We start from the raw sequence: 7,426 nt of genomic DNA on the forward strand, positions 1-7,426 counted from the left end.
CACGCTTCCGAAATGTTGAAGAAGTGCGAGAATGGGTGGACGAATGGATTGCTTCGAAACAAACATCGTTTTATCGAGATGGTATCGCCCAGTTGCCAGAAAGATGGCAAAAAGTTGTAGAAAGTGATGGAAAATACTTTCATTGAAATAATTTAAATAAATTTTTTACAATAAATGCTTTTTCTCAGTATTTTTTGGGCGGAAACTAAGTTAAGGTCCTAATATATAGTAGTATAGTACTATTTATATAGTAGTATAGTAGTATTTATATAGTAGTAAGCATAGGCAAAAAGGGAGAGAGGAGATTGGAATGTGGGGGAGTAACAAGGAGTAATGGTTGTGGAAAATTTGTTGTATGTCATGTTTTGAAAATCGGGAGAACAGATTGTCAGATTGGACTGATTTTTTGTCCATTATCCCAGTTGATATTGTTGGGGTGCTTTGAATTTTCAAGGGTTTCCTGTATTTCCTAGGGAAGAAGTTGTTGGTTTCGGCGAAAACTGTTATTGAATAGAATTTTGTGTCCACTTTCTAGATTGTGTTTCGCTAGTGCTGCGTTACATTTTTCAGTTTGACTGCGCTTTGATGTCTCTTTATACGTGTGCTCACCATCCCACCTGTTTCCCCAATATAATCTTTGCCACAGGAGCAGGGAACTCTATATACTCCAGGAGTGTCTAGTGCAGGTCTTCTGTCTCTTGGGTGTTCAGATACTGTCCTATTTTCGCTGGTGGTTTGTAGATGGTTTTGATATTGTGTTTTCTCAGGATTCTGCCAATTTTGTCTGTAATTCCCCGTATGTATGGAAGGAAGGTATTGATAAAGTTTCGTTCTGTTGTCTGTCATTGGAGTTGTTCATTCCGTGTGTTTTAATGTCTTTTGGTTTGACGTCCTGATTGTTTTGTTTATCTGTGTTGTCGTGCAGCCATTATTTGGAAAGTATTTTTGAAATCCTTGAATTCGCTTTGGGTGCTATTCATGTTGCAAGTGGCTAATGCTCTCTGTATTAACGAATCGAGAACCGATTGTTTTTGAGCTGGGTGATAGTATGATTCGTCATGGAGATATCGTTTGGTATATGTAGGTTTCCTGTAAACTTGGTGACTTAGGGAGTCATCTGTTTTTCTTGTTACTAGAACATTCAGGAAAGCGAGTCTGTTATTCTGTTCGACTTTCATTGTGAAGGTAATATTGGAATGTTGTGTGTTGAGCACATGTAGGAATTTCTTAACTTTTTCTTTCCTGTGTTGCCAGATGACGAAAGTGTTATCTATATATCGAATATTCTGGGTTCCAATTGGCACTTTTAGATGACTTGAGACTCGAAATGTGCCAGAGAGATATTAGTCATAACTGAAGAGATTGGGAATCCTATGGCTGCATCTGAAATTTGTTTATAGAATTAATTATTGTAACTGAAATATGTATTGGTCAGGCAATGTTCGATTAATAAGGGGAATAAGATTGGAAGGGACTTGCTTGAAGTCTTGCTTATTTTAATGGTGTCTGAAATTGGATCCTGCGTGAATAAGAATTTATAACGATCCGCAAAGACGATCATTAGGAAATCGATTAGGGAATCTCACAACAACGCGAGCGACAGAAGATAACGCAAAAATGCAACAGTAAATAAACGCCGAACATCTGCGACATCAAGCGTAATTCGCAAATATAAAGCACCGCGAATTCTACATCGAGATTAGATTCCGATCATCCGCTCTTTTGAGAGACCAAAATACGATCCGCTCTTTAAATAAATCCGAACCTCCGATACCGAGAAGAATAACTGCACCATCTTCTCGAACACCGATTTCTGGTGAATTTCTGTTCGCGAATACGCGATACCGATTCGTGTCACCGACTCACGAATTCGTGACGCCGACACTGAGCTAACTACCGTAATCCAGAAAATTCCATAGCCACCAAAGGACCTGAAATCAATCCACCGGAAGGGCGCTTAACGCGACCTTCACACCGCTAATCGGATCTCGCCTTCGCTTTAACGCAAGCGAGATCACACTGTTATCAATTCGCAGCGTGCGAACTCACGTCCGGAGCGTCGAAGCCTCGCTTCGTTGAAGCGCAGCTTCGACACCGTGTCATACGAATCCGCGAAAGGATCACCGCCGTCGACTCGCAAGGACGCCAGTCTGCTTCCGAAGTACGAGAGACCGCACCCGGAAAGCGAGATCGGGATCACTCCCCTACCGGGGCGCATAGGCGCGTCCGCGACACCATATCTACCGCATTCGTGATCTCGCACGAACGAGCCGGACTCGTTCGACACTAAGGCAACAAAGCCAACTAAGGTTCCGCGCACAAAGACGGACTGCCGCAGCAGCCTCTGACTGCACCCAATATCCGAGATACTCGAGGCATCATTATATTCACTGCCAAGGCGACCCACCAAACCCAGCTCCGCGGAAATAACGCTTATGCCGCGCTGCATTGAAGAGCAGCTGATAGAGATAATTGTCAACCGGAATTTAAAGAGTCGAGAAACTGAGATCATCAACAGACGGATTCACGACGCGACAACAACACCGTCCACGTCCTGAGCACCGCGCAAAGCATCTGGTGAGCCATCACCTAAACAAAGCCTCTGACAGCTTGTATACCGAAAACCAACGGTGTCGACATCCAACATCTGGTTTAATGTATCGCAGCAGCTGATTTTAAATATACAACCAAGTTTATTTTTAATACAATTGTTTCAACATTATTCCACCTCCTACGAACCTGAACCGGCGAGCGTAATTCGGAACGCGAAGTATCGTGGTTACAAATAATATGTCGAAACTTACCAGGATTTCGTTTGGTTGAAGTTGAAACACTTATATCTTTTTCATGAAATCCGCCAAGATTCTGACCGTGTAGGAGGTGTTTTTGCTGACAGCTTCCAGTTTACTAATTAAAAAGCGTGCCAGTTTGTATGTCGAGAAGTTTATGTCGCTGATAGATCTGAGTGCTATGTTGGTTTTGTAACTCTTGGAAAGCTGTATAGTCTTGGATGTGTTGTGTTTTTTGGGATTAGGATAGTTTCTGTTCTGTCTGGGAGTACTGTTCTTTATAAGTTTCGTTGTTTGGGCTTTTAAGGATTAGATGGGGTTTTTCGTCAATTTCTGGTAGGTATCGTACGTGAGGAGTTCCTGTCTTTTCTTGTTATAGTCTTCTTTGTTCACTGTTATGTTATCTTCGTCCGCTAGAAGGATGATGATGTCCGTATCTTGGTTCAGTTATCTTAGAACGTAACGTTCTGGTCTGGTTAGGTTCTGTTTTGATAATTAATTTTTTTTGTAGTACGTTGGCTGTTAACTTACGGACATTGTTAGATTGTTCTTGTGGGAGAAGCAACACGGAGGATTCTAACTGATTGATTATATCTTTCTTTAGTAATTTAGCTTAAAATATAAAATTAAAATATTTTTTTTTCAACGTACCTAGTTATAGTGCTTTGTTTATTACGCATTCTTATAATGCGACCCGAAAGTTTTTGTATACTTATAATGCGACCAGAAAGTTTTTGTATACTATACTTACTGTTAATCGTGGAAAATAGTGCAACAATAGGGGCGATATATAATGGATATAATTATACAATTGTATATATACTTTCGTTAAATACAGTATAAATTACAATTTCGCACAAAATCGGGAAAGAAAAATCGGGAAAAATAATACGTATTTACTAACGAATATGTACTATTAAAAGATCTATATTTTATTGCCGACTATGATTACACTTGTATTTAATTTACAATTACAGATGATAACTCGGGAGACGCTAACAGTGCCAGGTTTGTTTTCATATTTTATAATATATTTTGACAAATTCAATTGGAAAAGTCGATATTAGCGAGTTATAATTATTGATTACAAAACACAGTTTGAAGAAAATAATCCACATAAAAAACATTGAGATTACTATCATCACCTATCACTTGCAGAACATAAACAATAAAATACAGGTTATTAAAACAATTACATACAACTCAGTTATAGGCATAAAATGATCGTAGATGCATTTAATATTCACTATAATTATGGTATAGCGTGTTAAAAATTGTAAAATTTAAATAAACTATATATATATATGGCCAGTATTCTTCATATTACTTCATATACGATATATTTTGCATATTTTAAAATGATGAGAAACTATATACTAACACACTATATACTAATAAATTATGTACTGATAAATGAGCAAATATATTTGTATAAAAATACTATTAATTTATGACTAAATATATGCCTCAGTAAAAAATTTCTAATTTGTTCTCGAATATTATTAAAAATTGAGTACTATTAACTATACCAAAATAAAAATAAGATCAAAGAATACATAACTTTCAGCCGTTAACTGGGTCGGTCATGTCATTTAAATTTATGAATACATAATAAAATACGCATTTCGGTAATAAAATCCACCAGTCGTATAATTTCTATGTGGTATATAACCGCGGAATTTATTTTTTCTGTGTAATCGATTTCTGGTTGTACCTGTTTGTTCTTGTATCTTGTCTATACATTCTTGTACTGTATTTTACGAAACAGTAGTTAAAAGTACTGGACACTTTTGCGCTATTATTGTTTCTAAAGATTTAGACCATGTTTCTATGAAAAGCCATTCTATTTCAAACAGTATGATTACATTTGGTTTTTCATATGCATCTAAGCGTACAAAATCGTGATACTGTTCTGATACAGTTCTAACGTAAAGTTTCTGTCTATAATATTTGCACCTAGAACAGACAAATCCTAAATCACTCGATACAAAATTTAATGGATTTATAAATACAATATACAGTTCCTTCATTTTTCTAAAGCAATGTAAGAAAATATGCCACATTTTCAAACACCTTATATCCGTTTTGTTTAAATCTATAACATGAATGATATATTTAGGTGTATTCTTTGAAAGAGGTATTAAATTTGATTCCTGCAACGCATAATATAACGTCAGCGGGCCGGATACATAATCAGAATATATATGTTGATGTATTGACCAGGAGGACAGTGAGAAAGAAGTTTCTAATCTTAAGTTATGAATAGCATTATTACAAATGATGGGTACATAGTTGTTAATAAATGTAAAAGTGTCATGATAAGGTTTCGCATCAGGAAATTTGGAGAACTTATATTTTTCTTGAAGTAAAACCTTTTCTGTATAGCCGTTTATATGGGCGATATTCATCTTCAGTAATAGCAACAACTCATGGCAGCACTTTGTATGCAATTTTTGAAATAGTATTTGGTCATCATCACAAAAATTGGCTGAATAGCAAATGTTGCAGCGCCTTATGTTTCTCTGTCGGAAACACACACCACACAATTTTGCGCACATTATCATCTCCATTTCGTATGGAGGTAATCCACGTGACAGAATAGAGGGCATTTGATGTAAGATTCCTTTCCGTGATTCTATCCATTCTCCTAAACTAGGATACGTATCCCAGAATGATTCGTCTGTTATTACCTTTTTTATAGCTTTGTAGATCTGAGAGTGTGAGTTTCTGCATATCGCCTCATGCTCCTCGGAACAGTAAGAAATCATGTAGCACTGATTACACGTTATCAAGTGTTCGCCGGGCACGTTTGCAAACATGACAAACGTTTGGATTGAAAAACTGATTATATCTGTCTTCTGTATATGGACCATGAAAAGTTAATGTTAATAGGAAATTTATCGCAATACGTGTTACTAATTATCGTTTATGAGTAGTTTGTTTGTAATATTTATTTCAAAATAATGCGTGATGCTCGACAACTCACGGAATATAACATGAATATGTATACGGATTATATATAGATATTTAACTGGTAACAGTACACAGAACAATAATAACAATGTATAAGTAGGTTTGTATATATCGAAAAAATTGTTGACAAGATAAAGTGTAACTATCGAGATGACAAACTAGAAATATTCGTTAGTGGAGAGAAACAATACCCAAACGTGACATATTACTTATGAATATTTACTTTTTTTTTTTTTTTTGAAATACTCAAAATAAAATACAAAATTTATTGAGAAAGTTAATTTAGTAAAGTCGTTGTAATTTTTAACAAAACTTTAAATATTTCGGTAATGTATTAGAAAGATCACTCTAAGTTAACTAACCCATTAAAAAAGTGTTTTTTGATACGAATCAGTCACCCATCATTGTTTGGAACATGCTTAGTCGTATTCCTTAAATTTTTGCGATCGTGCAGTACGCGATTATTGTAATGGTTCTAAGGATGTTCTTAGGACTTTCATAATCCTTTTATAGTATCCACAGAATATTATATAATATTTATGAGCAGACATTGAAATGATGGAACAACATTAATTATCCGACAAATATATGGATAATATAAGGTGTAGTAAAAAGAAATCCATTATTTTTCCAATAGATGGCTTTAGTAATGTGTATCTCGCGTTGTATAAGTGCGATCGGTTTACGCTAGATGGCGTTAGAAAGATCAGATTTCGTACTAAAAAAACTTCTGAGACAGTTTTGTGATTGTTTGACTCAGTATTGTTTGAGCGCGCGTCAAAGATGGACACCAGCAAAGAGAAAATACGCTATATTTTACAGTTTTTCCTCGATAAAGGCGAAAACACAAGCCAGGTGGCTGAAAATGTGAATAGTGTTTATGGTCTTGATACTGTAACAGCCAATCACGCGCAATTTTGGTTTCGTCGATTCCGTTCCGGTAATTTTGATGTCAAAGATGCACCACGCTCTGAAAGGCCAATTGTCGAAAATGTCGATAAAATAATGGAAATCGTCGAGTCCGACCGTCATGTAAGCACTGTTTCGATTGCCCAGGAGCTAAACATTGCACAAAAAACAGTTTGGGACCACGTGAATAAGGCTGGATACAAAAAGAAGCTCGATGTATGAGTGCCACACAAGTTAACGCAAAAAAACCTCATGGACCGAATTTCCATCTGCGAATTGCTGCTGAATCGCAACAAAATCAACCCATTTCTGCAGCCGATGATGACTGGTGATGAAAAGTGAGTCACTTACGACAACGTCAAGCGAAAACGGTCGTGGTCGAAACGCTGTGAGCCGGCCCAAACGGTGGCCAAGCCAGGATTGACGGTCAGGAAGGCTTTGCTGTGTGTTGGTGGGATTGGCAGGGAATCATCCACTATGAGCTGCTCCCCTACGGCCAAACTCTTAATTCGGACCTGTACTGTCAATAATTAGACCGTCTGAAGGAATCAATCGCCCAGAAGCGGCCAGATTTGGCCAATAAGAGAGGAATTGTGTTCGATCAGGAAAAGGCCAGGCCACACACATCGATAGTGACTCGCCAGAAGCTCCGGGAGCTTGGTTGGGAGGTTCTTATGTATCCACCTTATAGTCCGGACCTGGCACCAAGTGATTATCCCCTGTTCCTGTCTATGGCGAATGATTTTGCTGGTGAA

The sequence above is a fragment of the Odontomachus brunneus genome, unplaced genomic scaffold (assembly GCF_010583005.1).
Source record: "Odontomachus brunneus isolate Ranch 3 - 2012 unplaced genomic scaffold, Obru_v1 Obru_scaffold_079, whole genome shotgun sequence".
NCBI lineage: Eukaryota > Metazoa > Arthropoda > Insecta > Hymenoptera > Formicidae > Odontomachus > Odontomachus brunneus.